We start from the raw sequence: 18,992 nt of genomic DNA, 5'->3' as shown, positions 1-18,992 counted from the left end.
CGCTGCTCAGGGCAGGGGTGGGGGGTAAAGTTTCCTCATCCTCCAGGGCCTCGGGATTTGCGGGAGACAGAGATGGGACTCAATGGGCACTGCGTGGTGGAGAATCCCCTACCCACCCCTCAGGACAGCACCCCCACCTCCAGCCCGGGATTCCAGTGTCCTGCGCCTGGTGCTCAGGGGACCAGACCCGGCCCACTCCATCACCCCTACCCAGCTCCTTTCCGTAGCGCCAGTGTTTGCAGTTTGGAAATCGCAAGTCTTCTTCCCCAGAGATGGTAGGGAAAAGCATCCACTGCCCATTGGCCTGCCACCCTCATCCGCTCTCCAACTGGAAGCGTCCAGTGGACAGCCCAGGCCCCCCTGCTGTCTGGGAGGGAAAGGCCCCTGGTGCCCCTGCTTCTCGGGGTCCAGCAGGGTTCCATCTCCGTTCCACCTCGGAGCACAGCCTTGGAGCCCTGTGCACTGGCCCATGAAGGGTGAGGGCAGTGACCCTGGCCCACTCTCAAGGGCAGTGGGCAAGGGACAGTGAGGAGGGTCTTTGGAGGGTCCATGGAGAACAGACCCATGGCGTCTTCTATGGAGATGCCCGGAGTGCCCCAGCCATCCCCAGGGAGGAGCTCCACCCTCACCAGGGGGTCAGGGTGGCACCCTGAGGGAGAGCAGCAAGTGCTCAGGGGAGGGAGTTCTGTGTGGCCAAAGCTCCTGGAGGGGAGAGGGCAGCGGCATTTCAGTCCCTCTGTGGTCCCTGCATCTCCACTGATGTCCCCAACATGGAGGCTCTGCAGCAGCTACTGAGCCACAGGATGGGGCCTGGGGGAGGGCGGCGAAAAAATGTGGCAAAGCAGTTCCTGCCCGTGCAGCTTCCATCCCCTCCCCCAAGGCCAGGGCTGCTCGGGGCAGTAAGAGCCTCAGGACCCCCTTGAGCTCCCCAAACTCAATGCAGGCAGCAGCTTCCATCAGCACAACCTGCCCTCCGCACCCCTCCCGACCCTCCGATCTTCCTCCCTGCTTGACCCTCTCTGCCAGGAGTCCTGAGCCCTTCTAGCCTCACCATGACTTACAGGACCCTGGGGCTGCTTCTGTGCACTGACCCCACTACTCTGGGGGCAGGGCCTGTAGTCAGAGCTGCTAAATGCTCAGCCCTGCACAGGGCCGGTCCCACGGGGATCACTGCTCCCCTCAGTGCTTCCCAGAACTGGCCAAGCATCTTGCATGTGTGGGCTCTCAACTCCCGTGCACCCCTGTGGGGGGCTCTTTCCTGTCCCTGCTATAGAAAGAGGAGACAGGTGAAGAGAGGTTAGGCAGCTTGTCCAAGAGCACACGACAGTCCCTTGACTCCGCCCAGACCTCCTGGCCCCAGGGATTGAGGTGCCAAGGGCCTGTCTGCCTGCATCCTTGCTGGACCCAGGGAGGTCCTTGCTCCTGGACCTCCACTACCCAGACTCCTAACAGGCCCCCTGCGGAGCCAGAGCCTGGGTTCCTCAGTCCGTCATCCCCTCCATGAGCCAGCTCTACCCTGGGCATCAGGGAATCTCTTAGTGGAACTGCAGACCTGGACCAAACGCTATCTGCAGCTGGGGTGAGGGGCAGTGAGGCCCAGGGGCTGTGCTCAGGCCCTCCCTGGTCACCTGCTCAGGCAGTGGAGGGTGGCTGGGCTGGTGACTCCCGCAGGGAGAGAGCAGGAACTGAACATGGCGTTCATACCCCCTCCTCCCGGTGAGATTCTGGGGCTTCAGGAGGTCACTCAGTGACTCAGCACTGCTTGCTCAGCAATTTGCAGACTCCATCCCACATTCTTCGTGCATGTGTGTGACTGTGGGTATGGCTGGGTTACTGAGGACTGAACTCAGGGTCTTCCCCTTGAGCTACACCCCCAGCCCTTGTTGTTATTGTCTATTTTTGAGTCAGGGTCTCTTAAATTGCCCAGGCTGTGCTCAAACTTTCAATCCTGCCTCAGCCTCCCAGAGTGCTAGGATCACAGTCATGCAACCCAGACCCTACCGCCTTTACTTATTGGTAAGAAGGCCAGCTGTGCTCCTGGCACCCCTGTGAAGATGGCTGGCCCTGCTCTGCCTCGGCAGTTGGGGCAGGTAGGGCAGAAACAGGGCCTCCCAGGCTCAGTGTGAGGGGTACCGTGTCCCTCAGGTGAGGATGCTTCCCCTGCTCTGTACTTGGGCTGATGGTTTTAGCCTGTACACTTCTCAAAGCAGGGCCTCTGAAGTTGCACTGGAATCATGGTATGAAGGGGTGCATGGTGAGCCAGTGACAGTGGAGGCCTCTGGCAGAGAGGCGTGGAGGAACACAGCCCCGCAGTTGGGGGCATCCTCTTGGCTGGGCACAGGGAGCCTCCTGGGAAGTCTGTTTGAAGTCCACGGTCAGAGGCACATTGGAGCTGGGGCAGAGCCTCGGGTCTATGTTCCTCAGAGCCATCTCCGAGCAGCTGGTTCCAGAGGCCTCAGGTCACTCACTGAGACCTCACCTGAGGCCCTAGCCAGGCCTGGTTCTGCCCAGGCGGAGCTGGGACTTGCCTGGAGCTGGTGCAGGGCAGCGCTGAGCTGGAGCAGCCGGGAGGCCGCTCCACTGCTTGTTTCCTCTGGGCTGTTTCTAGCAAGGAGACCAGTGTGGCCGGCCTTCCACGCTTTCAGGTGCACCTGCCGGGAGTTCACCCAGCACCCAGTGAGGCCTGATGAGAGGCCAGGCTGGGGTCAGCACCGCCTCAGGGCCTGGCCACACAGCCCTGTTGTGGCATGTGCTGGCTCACACGCAGCTGTCCTACCGAGGTGGCTCTCCCTGTGGATCGGCTAATGCGGCGAGATTAATCGCATCTAACTCATTAATTTGCTCAGCCTCTCCCTCCCACCTGGCACCCGAGAGCACTGTTTCAGAGCCATTAATCAGGGCTCTGACTTGGGTTCTAACTGCAGGTCCAGAAAAGGAAAAGCCCAACTCTGAAGTGCATAACTGCTGTGGGGGAGGATGTGGTGGCCCTGAGCAGGGACTGCGGCCCCAGGGGTGGGGTTGTGCAGCTGCCCCTGAGAGTGCCTGGCCTGCCGGCTGTGTCACACCCTTCTAGGCCGTTGCTGCCCCACCAGACAATCGTTGCTGTTTCTGCAGGCAGGCACAGGCCTCTGAGGGGATGCTCCCCTCCCTCTCCCTGCCCTTTCTACCTTCCACCCTGTCCCAAGGACATTTCCATGGTAACCATCTGCTGGCATAAATGGGGATTCGTGTAAAGGTGGGTGCTTTGGGGACAATCTGCTGGGTCCAGGCTGCACCGAGGAGCCAAGGGGGAGACACGGTTGACACGAGAGCTGAGGCTCCGCCAGCCAGCACCTGATCTGCATGGCCCCGGTGGGCTTCTTCCCCGCCAGGCTTTCATCAGGCCCCACCACAGGGAGAGACAGCTGCCCCCACCAGGAAGCATTCGCCTCGTAGAGGACCCTGCCCTGTGCACCTCCATTTCTCCCGAGCCGCCCCCCACACACAGGGAGAGCGCGGCCAGTTTCCAGATGTGCTTCCTCCAGCTCCTCTGCACCAGGAGCATGTTTGCATCTCTTCATCACCAAAATCCCCACGCAGGAGCCCGCGCTGGGCGGCTGGCTGGGCGGTGCGCACGTTGGCTGTGAGGACGGATTAACAGCTGAAGGGCAGAGGGAGAGGCGCTCACACGGACCCGGGCAGGGGTGAGAGGAGCCGCAGAGCCCAGGACGGAGGAGGCGGGCTCACGTTTGGTCAGGCAGGAGTGAGGACACGGGCCTGGGGGGCAGTGCTGTCATCATACTCATCTCTCCATCGTCCTCAGGAGTGGTCACCCACCGACTTGGCAAGGCCTCCCGCAGTCTCCCGATCCGAGGGCCAGCCCACTGCCCGGCCAGCCCCAAGAGCTGCTCTTGCCCCATGACAAGACACCCCGGGGTGCCCACTGTGGCGGTGCCGCTTTGTTCCCAGCCCATCCCAAGTCCCTCCCACACTGCTCCTCCGAGGCAGGAGGAGTGAAGAGGCCCGGCCAGGCCGCTTTGCCCTCTTTCGCACCGATCGCACCCCTGGGTCAGAGCCCTTCAGCACCACCCAGGCCTCCCTGCCTCGTCAGCCACTGGCCAGCACTCCGCACTGCAAGTGTCTTCCTGGTGGGAAGGGGACCTCAGAGCCCCACTCACCCTGCCTCCACCTGTTCTTTCCAACAAAAGTTTTAGAAACTGTGAAGTGCACTGTGAAGTGCACATGAGACTGGGCCTTCCTGCACAGGCACTGCCTCCCTGAAGTACCCTCTTCCTCCCCCAGCTGCTGGTGCTTCTACCCCAGGCGCTCCTCCAGCAGGCGCTTGGGTGGCGGGCGTGGGAAGGCGTCGGCCAAGAGTCCCTGTCTTTCCCAGCACCAGTTTGGACACAGCAGATGTTTTCCTATGGGAGGCAGGGACAGCATCACAGAAGAGAGGTCCAGGTCTTTCCAAGACTCGAGCAGTCACCCAAGTTCTGGCAGAGGCCCAGAAGCTGACCAGGGCTGGGTGCCACGGTGGAGTTTCTCCTGGCCCGTGTCTTTGGCGTGCTGCAGCCTTGCCTGGAGAAACATGCCATCCGCACCAGGAGCCGCACAGGCGTCCATCCTGAAGTCTCTCTGGGTGGGGTCACTGTGGCTCCCCAACCATCAGGTGCTCCTAGCCACCTGGTTCCCTGGGGGTGGAACCGTCTTCCCAGACGGGCCATTGCTGCACCACTAGCTGGACCTGGCTCAGTCTCACAGCCACAGCCATGCTCCCACCCCTCCCCCACCCCGCGCTCTTGCTAAGCAGTTAATTATCTATAAACACTCCAGAGGAGGGCTCCAGCCTGAGTGAGCACTGTGGTGATGAATGAGAATGATCAGCTCCGGGGTCTGTCTCCAAGTCCTGCTCCTGGCCCGGTGACAGAGCTCCTGGTGGCAGGTAGCCAGGACTGTGTTTAAATCCTGGCTCTGCCCTGCTTCTCTGTGGCCTCAACAATCACTCATCTCCTGGCCTTGGTTTCCTCAGCTGTTGAGTGGGGAGTGACCATCCCATGTCACCACTCGTGATGGCCAGGTTTCTGGTACCTGACTTTCTTGGTACCTGGCTCATTGCTGGAGCCATCTGCAGTTCTTCTGCACTAGCAGGGAAGTCACTGTGCCAACCTGTAAGGGTCACAAGACAGGAGCCTTCAGAGTCCAGGCAAGGAAGCAGAGAGCCAGGCCAGATGTGATACAGCCTGGGGAGGGGCCAGGACACCTGGCCTGCACCTTCCCCGCTGTCGGCCCTGCTGAGCATCACCCAAGTGCCCAAGCCAGGGGCCACAGACCCCACTCAGAGCTCAGCCTAGGCAGCAGGGCTCCTGGTACCTGCCCAGTTCCCAGTCTGGGGACACAGCCCAGCCTTTCTGCAGCTGGCGCTGAGGCAGGCAGTAAGAGAGGACACAAGTCTTGGGCTCCCCTTGAAGAATCACATCCCGACAGGCCACCGGCACGGAAAAGCCCTTTGTCCTGGCCAGCTGGCTGCCTGTGAGTGATTTCCAGCCTAAGCCAGCCCTGCATCAGGGAGGATCAATGCAGCTCCAGCCCCAGGGATGAGAGGAGGCCACTGCATCCCGGGGCAGGGAGCATCCTGAATCACTCTGCTTGACAGCCACTGGGCCAGCCAGGGATGCAGAGACCCCAGGGATTGCTCCTTTCTTCTGATGAACACTGTTCCTCCTCCCTCACCTCCAAATCACCAGTACGCCCTCCTCATGCCCTAGCCCCAGGGCTGGGCAGGGATGAGACCCTGCAGCCCTCACGGATCTGGGCCCCACTGGGTCAGTGGAAATGCCATGCCCAGGCCCCAAGAGCCCCACAGGATTCTGACACCAAGCAAGGGCCTCGCCCTGGCCCCCCTGAGATCTCACAGGGGACCCCAGAGGCTGTGTCCCTGACTGCTGGTGGGGACCTCCACCCCTCTGAGCTCTGGCAAGGGGCAGCATATCACAGGCTGCCACGTTCCAGGGACCCACAGCACCGGCTTGTGGGGATTTGGCTCCACCAGCATGGGGTATGGGCTGGGGTCACCCAATGATGGAAGGGACACCCCGGAGAAGGCCAGGACTCTTGCACCCGTGTCCCGCTAAGACCAGGGCTTGGTCATTGCCCTTGAGGCCCAGGCCAAGGTCCTTCTCGGGAAGGTAGGCTCCTCCCAAGGGTGGGATGAGGGTTGGGCCCTCAGAAGCTGCCCACCTGCACAGTGCATGTGTGCAGGGCATGTGTGTGCACAGGTGTGTGTGCATGCATGGGGCGAGTGTGCACAGGCGTCCAGTGTGACAGCTGTTTCCTGAGAGGTGGCCTCACCACAGCATTGGCCCTCGAGCCCAGCCCTGGCCCTCTCTCCTCCACCCTGTGTCCGTGCCTGGCTCTCCTGGGAGGACGCCCCTCCCCTCTCCACATCCTCAGCAGCCACACTGGCTCTCCCTGGGTATGGGGTGGGGGCCCCCACAGCTGCCTCTACCAGCCTGCAGTTTTCTCCAGGCCCAGAGGCTCGTTTCAGAGAGGAAACATCTCCATTGCCAGGTGAGTGGATTTTCAGTTCAGCACATCCCTGGGAATGGGGAAGGAAGGCAGGGCTCCGACAGGCCCCATCCTGGGCATCCTTGGGACCTCGGCCTCCTCCGCCCAGCTCTGCTGAGGGCACTCAGGGCCACAGCCTGCGGCTCGGCACCTCCTGCACCGTCAGCAAGTCAGCGCTGCTCAGATGTGCTCAGCCAAGTGTGAAGCCCCTGGGTCAGCAGCTCAGCTGGCTCATCCTCCACAGTGCCCTCTCCCAGCACCCGCAGGCCCCTGCTCCACTGGCCCCTCTGATATGGGGGGCTGGTCCTCTCTCTCCCCAGACTGCCCCCTGGAAGTCCCCAAGCACTGGCCAGGCTGCACATCTCAGTGAACAGTGTCAGTGTTAGTGAGTGGCACAGACAGACCATGGCAGGGCCACCCAGGCCCAAGGAACACGTGGGGGCTGGGGTGCCAGGCTGCTCCTGTGCAGTTGCAGGGCCACAGCTTGAGAGGGTCTCTGGTCCCTGTGGAGGGACTGACTCCATCCTCACAGGGCATCCTGGAGGACGCGCCTCTCATGGGCCACAGGGACGGGAGGAAGAATGGGTCTCCAGGGACCACGTCAGGGCCTCTTCCATGGGAAGGGAGTCAGGGAGCTGACCCCAAGGGCTCTGGGCTCCCAGTGAGCTGGGCAGGGGAGGGTGGCCGATGCCAGCAGCACCTAGGGCCCCAGGTGGGGAGGAGCCAAGAGATAGGAGGAAGAGGAGCTCTCACACCAGACCCAGATCCAGGGGTACAGAGAGGCCATGCTGGACGCCCCCCTAACAGCAAGGGGGTGCTGGACACCTGCCTCCTCACAGTGAGCCCAAGCCCAGGGGACGGTGCCTGGGGTAGGGGGCAGAGCTCACTGGCCAGGACCCAGCAGCCACATTCCTGGGAGCCAAACGTGGGTCCTGGGCCTCTGGGGTGTTGAGTTGCAGTCTGGTTGTGGTGGATTTGGCTGAGGAAACAGGACATGTGGAGCACTTGCGGCATGGAACACTTTCTTCAGCTTCTAGTGTACCCTGACCTTTGTCATACCAGATGGACTGTCACAAGCTTCTGGGGTGACATTATTATTCTGTTACTCCCATGAGGTCAATACCAAGGTCATCTGACCAGGCATGGTGGTGCATGCCTATGATCCCAGCACACAGAGGCTAAGGCAGGAAGATCACCATGAGATGGGCCACATAGTGAATTCAAGGCCAGCGTGAGCTACATAGCAAGATTCTTTCTCAAAACAAAACTAAACAAAGCCACAAGGTCACCTGGTGGTGGGGTGGGGCTCTGAGACCAGGCTTTTGTCACAGCCTCCAGCATGGCAGCCTCTCAGCATCTCAGCTCCCCAGGCCGGGCACGCTGCCCCTTCTCCCCTGGAAAAGCTCCGTCCTCCAGGCGGTGCTCAGGGGAGCTCTGTAAATGAGCTCTGCTTCCTTATTGACAAAGATGCGTCTACAAATAGCTCCTCACTTCTCCAACCCAGAAGTTCTGGTGTCGTTTCAAACATGAGCCCAAAAGCCAGCTCAGCGGATGCCAGGCCAGCTACCTGGGCACGGTTGCAGCTCATGAATATTAACACTGTGAGGGTGCATCTCTGAGCCTCCCTAATTACCTCAAATTAATCCAATCAAGCTTCCCCAGGCAACTGCAGTGGCTGACTATTGTCTCCCCCTCCTCAAATCTCTTCCCTCCAGCAGATGGGGGGCAGACTCAACCTCCCTTTCCGGGCTTGGGCTGTTCCAGTCCAGCACCTCTGTTCTAGCCCACTGGCTCTCTGTGAAGTGCCTGACATGCCGTGCCCTGTTCTCAGGGAGGCCCTGGACCTCATCCCAGTCCTGGTAGGGATAATTACTCTGATGTCCGTTTGCAGAGTTTCAGTACAATTTCTCAGCATTGGAAGCACAGATCTGGCTATGGTGTTTTGATGGGCTGGCACGTGTCCTTTCCTCTGACTGGGCCCCCTCAGGGACGGCCATCACCACTGCCGAGGGCCAAGAGCTCCTCTCGTTAGGCAGTCGGCACTAAGCCCAGCTGCGGATGGCACACACTGCCCATCAAACTTGCCCATCGGGGAGAGCCGCCGGCCTGGGCACCGAATGTCCCCATGGACCTGTGCTGGCCAGCAAGGGCAGCTCTTCCTGCACTACGATGGCAGCATGGGCCCAGCTGCCTGTGGATCCCGTGCCACTGCAACCTAGCTCTATCTCAGGGAAAAAGAGGCAGAACAGAGGCTTGGAGAGCTAGGACTGTGGTGGGGGACAGGAAGCTACCAAGGCAGGTGGGCCTGGCAGCAGCTCTGTCTGGGAGGACTTTGAGGTCTCTAACGCAGAATCTCAGAACACCAGGGCTGTGGGATGCAGCGGGCAACTTGGACTCAGGTCCTCGTTCTGGGGGAAGGAGATTCAGCAGGCCTGTAGGACCCTCAGGACAGACTGCTACTCCAGCCAGCGGGAGGCAAGGTGAAGCCCGAGGCTGTGGACCAGAGCGAGACTGTCCAGTTCCGGGCTGCTACCCTTACTGAGCCCATTCAACTCAGCCAACATCTGGGCGTGCTGCCAGCCCCACAGGAAATAAAACTGAAGCAGATCTGTTCCCCTGAATCCCAGAGCTCAGGTCTAGGATGACCTTTAGTGTGGAAAGAAGGCACAACTCTGCTCCCAGCCCCAGGGGACCCCAGTGGCCTGCCATGTCCTGCCCTCTCCTGTCCTAGAACAAGCCACACCCCTCCCTGCGCACCACCTCTCACTGCCTGGCCTTGGCATGGCTGGCCGTCTCTCCACATGTAGTCTTGGATAAAAGTACCCCACCCCAGAAAGAGCTCCCAGCTGCCCCTCAGAGGACTGGCCCCACGGTTCCCTTCCTTGGGGAGAGGCTCCAGTCTCTGGCACACTGTGCACCCAGGGGGCTGCACCTGCAACTGCGTGGTCACACCGGACCTGCATCCAGGACAGCACCTCGTGCACCACCAAAGGCAGGAAGGAGCGGGTGGCATGCAGCGTGGTGGGCAGAGGTGTGGTATCCCTGTGCGTGATGGGAAAGTTTCCCTGAGCCAATGGCCCCACAGGCCTAATGGAGAAGCCCACTGGGGCCAAGAAAGCTAAACAGAGGAACGTGGAATTGACTTTTTATAGTGGAAATCCTGCCCTAGGAAATCGATCCTGGCATCCCAGCCCTGGGCTCAGTGTGAGCCAGTTGTCCCCAGGTACATGACCCCAATCTTCTCCCTCTATTAAGTGGCTCTGAGAGGCTTTGCAGTCAGTCCCAGCTTCCTCTGGGTTGCGGCTCGGGTCTGGACTGCACCAAGTGGCAGGGCTCAGAGGCAGCTCCCCTGTGCCTCATGGAGTGGCCCAGGCTCCCTGCCCTGCTGTCCACACTGGCTGCCACCTGTACAGCCGCAAGGAGTCAAGGACAGAGGGCCCAGTTCACGCATTATTCCCTGGCCCCAGGAGGGAAACCCTGGGGTCCGGTCCAGCGTGCGGGAACAGAGGCACAGCACCTCTGTCTCTGCTCCTGCTGGAGCATCCCCGTCCCACACAAAGACCACTTACTGCTTCCCTCTTTGTAATCTCGGGGCCCAGCCCTCAGTTACACACCAGGGATACTGAGTCTCCACCTGGAAGGGGTGCATCGACAGGCAGCAGCCCAGAGCCACAGCTGGCCAGACAGCGGCAAGGCCAGGCCTGCTATCACTGGGTCCGGGCACGAGGCAGGTCCCTCCACCTCTGTGAGCAGCGTTTCCTTATTTCTAAACTGCAGCCATCTGTGCATAGCACCTGGTGTGGAATTAAGAGCCTAAAACAGTCAGGGTTTCAGCACAGGGTGCTCCCTGGACCCCCCTCAGAATCAGGCCCCAGAACAGCCCCTTCTGGAGGACAGGGACACCTGGGAAGGCGTCTGCCAGCTGGCCATGCTGCGAGGCAGTGCAGGGCTCGGCCAGGAAAGACCCCTGGGCAAAGGTCGAGACCACTCCAGCGTCCTGGGACACAGCCCACCTTCTCTGCCTACTGTGGGGCCACTCCTTCAGCTCCAAGGTGGGGCACCTTCCTCAAGTTCGCAGCTGGTCTCTGTGTGGTGACCTCCTCTGAGAAAAGCCGAGAACGATGTGGGCAGTGGAGTCCCTTCTTCGAAGCAGAGGATGGGTACACAGGGACGGCCTTACTTACCAGTTAGGGGCTGATAAGTCCTCGGGCTGCACCCTGAAGGAGTGGGCTGTGCTGGACCCCAGGAGGGCGTCGAGATGGGAGGGGAAGCCTCAGAGCCCTGCAGCGCCGCTCACTCATTTCCCGGCTCCAACACTGCTGCTTCTCATCCAAATCAAACTTCCGCCTGAGGGCCGCCCCCACAAAACTCTGGCAAGTCGGAGATGAGGGGCCGCTGCTAATTAAGCTTCCCGCACCTTGCCTTCCGCTTAATGATCTGCAACACCCCCTCTGCCCCAGTGGGCTCTTTTCTACCTCCTATGGGGATGCCAGGAGGCTGAATCCGGGGATGAAGTGTGGCTCCTTCATCTCCCAGCTCCAGATGCCAAGCGGGCTGCTGTGACCATGTGGCAGTGTTTCGGTGCCCGTGGCTGGGCTTGCTGAATGCAGCCACTGGAGTGATGTGGCATCGCGGGCCACAGCTCCAGGTGGAGGTGGCACTTTGTTCTGTTCCTGGGACTCAGCTTCAAAGGAAGCCCTGCACGGTGGAGCTTCTATTTATAAAACAGAAACGGCAGAGAGAGCTGCCCAAATGGGGGCGGGGCCTTTCAGTCAGGTGGATGAGACCCATGCTCTGGAGAGCTGTGCTCTGCCTGCCTCAGGACCACCGGCCCCGCATCCCGCCGGCCCCTGCCTGGGCTCTGAGCGTTTTCCCGGAAGCCAGGGCTGCAGGCGACAGGTAGACACTGCTGCTCTGGGACTTGGGAGTTTTGCTAGTTTTCTCAGTAGTGGGTGGTAATTCAGCCACTTTTGTGTGCTGCCAGTTTCACTTGCATTTCCTTTTGGACCCATCCCTTTTAATTAAGTTAATTCCGTGAGTCAGACATGAATACTTCTTCCCTGGAGAAGGTCTCAAACAACCTGTATGAAGGGAACCTCATAACACTGTGGATGTCCCTGCCAGCAGCAGCCCGAGAGTGGCTGGCACACACACCAGGATGGCTTGGATGCTCCTCCCCGCTTACGGCTCCCGCACTGGTGTGTCTGGTGTGTGTGCATGAGAGAGAGATGGAGTGGGAGAGGGAGAGGCTGCCCCAGGCCACGCAGGAGGGGAGTGCAATGGCACAGGCCTCCCTCTGAGGGCACACAAGGGCTCAGCAGATGATGCGCTCCTTGGAGGGCTCTCGAGTTACCAGCCCAGACCCACAGGCTGAGTAGATGCAGCAAAGCACAGGTGAGTGGAGCCAGCTTCTCTGGAGGGAGGAGCATGTTTCAGCCTCAAACCACAAACTGGAAGCTGAGCAGACTCTGCATGTGGCAGGTGGGCCGCAGTCCCCGCCTGAGATCAGGTCTCTATCAGAGGCAGGACACTTGCTTGAGGACACCTCCCCCGGGCCGTGGTGGCTCACGGGCCACATGTCCAGTGCTCTGGCTTTGCGCTCCTGGCTGACCAGTAGTAAGAGCGACCACTCACTAGCTCTCGTTAGTTTCCAGGCCCCATGCCAAGGGCAGCCTTCTGAGCCAGGGATGGTAGTGCTGCTGCTTACACTTGATTAAAGCAAGGGCTGAGACTGACCCTGATTGTGATCCATGCCTGCTGAGAAGTCTACAGGACTATGGAGCTGGTGGCCATCCCAAGCTCTCAGCAGCCAGGATCTGAATACTACTGTAAACTGAACTTTTACAGCTTTGTTTTTGATTGCCAGTTGTTCATTGTTATGGAAATACTGTGGATTTTCCATATGGATCATATAACCTACAACCTTACCAAACTCATCCACTAGTTCCTAAGAACTTTTTATGGAATCCTTGGAATTTCCTATATGTGAATAAGGATGACTGTATTGCTTCTTTTCTCGTCTGTATGCCTTCTTTTTCTTCTTCTTATCTTATTCTTTTTCTAGTTCTTATTTCTGTTTCTTATTCTTTCTTTCTATTGCCTTATTCTTTTTCTTACCTTATTCCTTTTTCTTACCTTATTGAATTCTGGTAGTTGATGTCTTTACAGAGTTGATTACTTTCATCTAAATTGTCAGATTTATGTGCATAAGGTTGTCTACCTTATCCCCTTTTATCTCTTGTTTTCTATCGGGTTAACAGCAATGGCCCTTTTCATTCCTTATAATGCTAATTCTTTTTCTCTTGGTCAATTCAGATAGATTAATTTTATTTATCTTTTTTTCAAAAAAATCACCTCTGGTTTCATTACTATTCTCTGCTTTTTCTTTACAGTTTCACTGATTTCAGCTCTTAGATTTATTACTTCCATCTTTTCATTAGATTTAGAGTTACTGTACTGTTTTACTTTCACAATATAAAACCTATTATTTTTGAGACCTCTCTTTTTTAAATTAATGCTAAAATTTCCTTCTGCATACTGCTTTAATTTCATACAAAGAGTTTTGATATGTTGGATTGTCACCTTTATTTAGTAAACGTATTCTAACTTCCTTGAAGATATCTTCTATAGGGCCAGGCATATAACCCAGCAGCACAGTGCCTGCCTGGTAAGTGTGAGGTCCTGAGTTCGACTCCTGATTAAAAAAAAAAAAATCATCTACAGCCCATGGATTATTTAGAAGTGTGTTGTTTAATTTATAAGTATTTGGAATTTTCCAGGTGTCCTTTTGTTATTGATTTCTAGCTTTATTATAATCAAAACATAAGCTTTCTCTTATTCCAATTCTTTGAAATTTGCTGATGTTCATTTCGTGACTCGGGATGTGATTTACACTGGTAAACATTCCTGGGCCTGAACATTCATGGGCCCTTGAACAGAAGGTGTGGTTTGCTCTTTAGGGGTGGAGGGTTCTAGGGCTGTTGCATCGCTTGGTTGACACTGCTGTTGAGGTCCTTATATCCATGCTGCTGTCTGTCTACTTTTCCCCTCAGTAGCAGAGACAGAGGTGCAGATCCTCCTACTCATCTCCTTTCTTCTGGTGGTTTGCTTCCTGCCATGTGGAGCTCTGACAGCAGTGCGGGGTGCGTCCGCACTTGATGTCTCTGAGTCTCCTGCTTAGTGACTCCATTCTGAGTATGTGGTGTTGACTCTGTCACAGGCAATTCTTGTTCTGAAGTCTGTGCTACCTGATGCTACCCCAGCCATCCCTGCTCTGTTTGGCTGGGTTTTTAGGACATAGCTTTCCCATCCTCTCACTTTCAACCTGTCAACGTTATTATTTTTACAGTGGGCCTTATTTCTTTTTATCCAATTGGACTATCTCTGTCTTTCAACTGGTGTGCTTAAACCACTTACATTTAATGCAATTGTTTGTATGGCTAAATCAAGTCTTCCGGTTTCTTATTTTGTTTTTCTCCTTTGTATTTTGTTTCTGTATTTCTCTTAACCCTCTTCTTAGTTATTTAAAAACTTTTTGGTATTCCCTTTTAATTTTCTTACTGTCTTCTTTTCTGCATTGTTTTTAAATGACGGTTCCAGTGTTTATACCCTCAGCTCCCCAGTTTGCATAGAATTCATACCTTGCCTCTCAAGTGACATGTAGTGTCTTGCTGCTGTGTCAGTTTCCCTTATGTTTTGGGTATTCCTTTATCGACAATAAAGACTCCAGCAGATTCCACCTGACTTTGCATTCAGCTGCAGTACATATTTAAGACAACTTAAAAGAAAAAAAAAAAAGTCCCATTATATTTTCCCAGATAGTTATGCTTCTGCTGTTTTCCCTTCATTCCCAGAGTTTCCTCAACTTTCCCTCCGACTTTACTTCCGAGCTGCTACAGACGTTCCGTTGGCATTTCTCATACAGCAGATGTGCTTGGGAGGAATTCATTTCATTTTCCTTCATCTAAGAAGGCCTCATTTCACCTTAATTCTTGAAATATTTAATGTACTCTGCAGGCGCCTGGATTGGTGATTCTTTTCATTCATGATTTAACAATGTTTATGTACTATCTTCCACCATCACTGATTTTCTGAGAAATTTGAAATCATTTTGGCCACTGTTCCCACACAGGGAGTATGTTGTTTTTCTCTGGCTACTTTCATGCTCTTCTTTCTTATCTTTGGTTTTTGACAATTTCATCATGATGTCTTAGTGTGGTTTCATTTAAGTTTATAGTGTATGAGGTTTTCTGAGCTTCTCCAACCTATAAATATACACCTTTCACCAAATTTGGGCAGTTTTCAGCCATCATTCAAAATTTTTTCTGCAACATTCTTCTCCCTTTTGAGATTCCAATGACACAAAAGACAGGCGCTCACAAGTGTTACCCCATGGGTCCCTGAGGCTCTGTTCATTTCTCATTCTTTTTCCTTGCTCAGAAGTATTGGATAATTTTTATCAGTCTGACAAGATAATGCAGTGGGCTGTAACACTATTGGTGTGTGGTACTGTAACAGCAAGTGACACTGTAACACCATGCAACACCATGACACTGTAACAGTACTGTAACCCTCTGTAACCCAGTAACCCTATGCAACTCTGTGGCCTAAGAGGACTTTCACTGTCGTGAGCGTTTGCCCGTGGCTGGAACAGCACAGAAACCAGCTCAGGGCACAGTGACTGTGCAGGTCAGCCTGAGCAGTGTAGTGGTCAGCTTTCCTGTTGCTGTGCATAACACCTGGCAGTTTAAAAGGAGGACAGGTTTATTTGGCTCACGATTCAGAGGGTTCAGTCCATGGTCAGCAGGCTCCCAGGTAGGAATGTCATGTTAGCAAGGTAGGGTGGAGCAAAACTGCTCAGTTCTTGGGGACCAGGGAGCAAAACAGGAACCATGCTGGAGAGAAACAACTAGGGATCATTTCCATACCCAAGACCAGTCTCCATGACCCACCCAAGAATGTGCTTAACTGATCTGCTAGGCATTTCTTAATCCAATAAAGTTGACAAGTCAGGAGTAATGGTCACAGCCAGGGCCACTTAGGCAGTGCCTGGGGACACTCTGGACAGGGAGCCTGAGGTCAGTGTGCTGTGGATCCTGGCTGCACCAAAGCCAGCCATCCAGCAAGGCCCCAGGGGCAGCATGCACTCACTGCCTACACTGCCCGGAACACAGAGCTCCCAGAGGCCAGAGGCCCAGGAGTCTGAGTTTCCAGTCCACAGTGGACTTCAGGCCACACCCCCAGCTGCACCCAGGAGAAGCATAAAGCTGAAAACACCTTCTGAGTTCCTAGAAAACCTCTCACCAGTGACCAGCACTCTGTCCACACAGCTTACTTAGAAAGGTCTCCACAAGGAAGGACGCACTTCCTTCTCAGCTCATCCCCTCCTCTGTGTCCTTTCTCCCCTCAGAGGCACCCTCAACATGAAACTTGGGGTAGCAGAACTCCGCATTATCCTTGACCTTGCCTGCTCGGGCTTCCTCTGAGGTCTGTGTCTTCAGCCCTCACCGCTGTGATTTAGAGATGGTGATCTGGGACAGAGGAGGTCAGAAGGCAGGAGAAAGTCAGGGAAGACTGCTGGGAATGCAAAGGAAAGGATGCAAAGGAATGCAAAGGAAACCAAAGGGAGGGAGGAGGGGTCCTCTGGATCCCAGCATCGAGGCCACACCCTGCTGAGTGCACCCTGCCTGGGTCTGGGACTTCTGCAGATTCCAGCCCTACGAGCCTCTCCCCTCAGGTTCTGAAACTCTAACACTTAAAGGAGGAAAGAGCTGCAGGCTGACAACTCTCCTTCAAACAGTGATGGGAGGGGGCCAAAGGCCCGGTGCAGGGCAGAGGTGTGAGCCCCTCAGATGGGCTGGTTCCTGCCTTCGAATGAGTTGATGCCAAGCTGTTCTGAGGCCCAAGTCCCTGCTGTAGTGCTGTGGCTGAGGCCAAGGTCTTGCGAGCACCCCCCACCACCCCGAGGTCCCCATGCATGGATGATCAGTGCCTCAGCCTGGGGGCCCTGAGCAGGATGGTCAGCCACCTGGCCCGTGCACACCACAGAGCTACTGAGGAGCAGCCCACTGACCTCCTCCCCTGAAGGAGCTGCCCAGGGGCTTCGGTGGGGAAGGAAACACTACATTGACTACAGCCCCGAGAAGGGGAGCTCTGTGCCCACCACAGGGTGCACCTGGCAGCTGCCAGGGCTGGAACCTGGGGACGCTCGAGAGGCTGGAGACCAGCCCCTCACTCCTGGGAGGTGGGAACAGAAGGGGCCCCCTCTCACCCCTCTGGGTCTCTGCTGGGCCCGGGTCTGCAGCAGAGAAGTTCTTTACAGACCACACATCAGTGCCCAGCAACCTCCCCCAGCTTTGTCTCCACACACACGGACCAGCCAGGCTTGCATCTGGCAGGGGGTGTTGCTGAGACGCTTCTAGGTAAGCTGACAGCTACGTGCGGACAGACTGCTGATGGCTGGTGTGAGGTCTTCTAGGACGTGTCCTCCATCCCAACTCCAGCTCGCCCTGCTTGGCTAGGAAAACTCATTCATCTTTCAACACCTCACTGGGACCCTCTTGGACCCATCCCCCACCCCAAATAGCCTGTGCGTGTTTCCATAGCAACCTGCACATGCTCTGTCGGTCACATTTCATCAGCCTGAGAGCTCTTTGAAGGCTTGGCCTTGACTTGAATCCTTCACAGCAGCACAGAGCAGAGGGATGAGCCATGACCCCAAATTAGCCTTCCCGGGACAGGCGAGCATCACCTCCCTCAAACCACTCTCCCGCCCCATGCCTCCCATACACAAACTCATTCCTAGAGTACATTTTAGAGCAGAATTACCACTACCTGGCAGTCAGTGAACCTGAGACCCAAAGAGAGGGAACCCCTCTTTCAGCTGTACTGAGAGAAGAGGTCTCATCGGCACCAAGCCACACCCACTGGACCAGCATGGACCTGAGCAGTCAGGCCTGCTGTGCCAGGTGGAGGGGGGGGCGGGCACTGAGGATGAGCAGGGTGGGAGTTCTCTGACTTTAGGAGCGGCAGCATCAACTCCCTCCATTCCAGCCAGTCTTGGGGCAGCAAGGCCTTTGGGTTCCTGGCATCTACTTTGCCACTGTCCAGGGCACCTGAGCTGGCACTGGGTGAGACCTGAGGTGTGATGGGTGTGGCTCCCAGCCAGCCCTGCAGCCTCGGTTGCCATGAACGCAGCCCCAGGAAAAGCTCCGTGGTCGGCACCTGGCTGTTCTCTCCCCAGAGGCATTTGAATAACTGCTATCGTTTCAGAGACACCAGGCCATGTTTCAATTTTTGCTAGTACGATCATTATTTCTGAACAAATTTCTCAGTCCACAGAGATTGCTGACCTTACCTGCACTGGGGACTGAGGGGTGGGGGCCCCCTGTCCCTCACAGCCCAGGCCTGGCCAGCCTCTTCCCTCTCCTCTGGGAATGCATGCATCAAAGTGTGCATTCCAGCTGATACCTGGCCAAGAGTGAGCATAATGCCAGGCCCTCTCAGGGCTCTGGGGACAGCTTCTTGGTGGGCCACGAGGTTGTGAGACCCTGACTTGGGACTGCAGGCTGGAGAGAGCGGGGACCAGAGCTTTGCTGGGAGCTGTCCACAGTGCTGACCCCACCTGCATGAGGATGAGGGGATGGGGTACTGGGGCAGGGAGGAGGCACCCAGGGGTGGGAGAGAGAGGTCTGTGCAGGGTGGAGGCACGTATGCACACAAAACAGCCAGCTCCACCCCTGAGCGCCCACTCCCTCCCTCCACCTCAGGGTCCACTGCGGGAGGCCAGGCCTGGGCATCCCTCTGTCCATATAGCGGTGTGTTCACAGCCACCACCCACATGAGGCTGTCAGACCCAGCATCACTGCTCAGCCACAGAGAGCAGCATTTTGCAGCCCTGCTCCAAAGTCCAAGCTGAGGCCAGCAAGTCCTAGCCGGTCCCTCAGCCCCCTTCCTGCTTTCCCCTGCACGTTCTGCTGGTCATGTTTGGCAGCAGGAGGCTGATTTGTAACCAGCACTGGAATTCAGGAGGGGGAAGGGAAGGTCTTGTTAGGCAGGAGGTCATGGGATGAGGGAAGCTTCCTCCTGGCAAGCCCCGGGGAGGCCCCACCCTGGTGTCCCCCAGACCCGGACAGGCATGGAAACCCCATTGCTGATGGCATTTGCCTTCCGCCAGCCAGCTCCCAGCACCACCCAGATCCCCGGCCCCTGCAGTGTGTCCACCCTCCCTGAGGGTGGAGCTGAGATGGCAGGTCATCCCCGCCCCCAGTGGCTCAGACGTTACCAGACACCTCTGCTGGCCCCACTTTCACTTCCTGCACGACCCTAAGTAGCACCTGCTGCCCACACCTCCTGCCTCCTGCCTTTCCTACTCCCTCTCAGGCTGTGCAGATGCCACAGGCAGTAATGACACTCCTGGCTGTGTAATTTTCCCAACCGGGGAACCTGGC

The sequence above is a fragment of the Chinchilla lanigera genome, unplaced genomic scaffold (assembly GCF_000276665.1).
Source record: "Chinchilla lanigera isolate Chin_1 unplaced genomic scaffold, ChiLan1.0 scaffold00127, whole genome shotgun sequence".
Taxonomy (NCBI): domain Eukaryota; kingdom Metazoa; phylum Chordata; class Mammalia; order Rodentia; family Chinchillidae; genus Chinchilla; species Chinchilla lanigera.
This window is presented reverse-complemented; position numbering follows the sequence as displayed.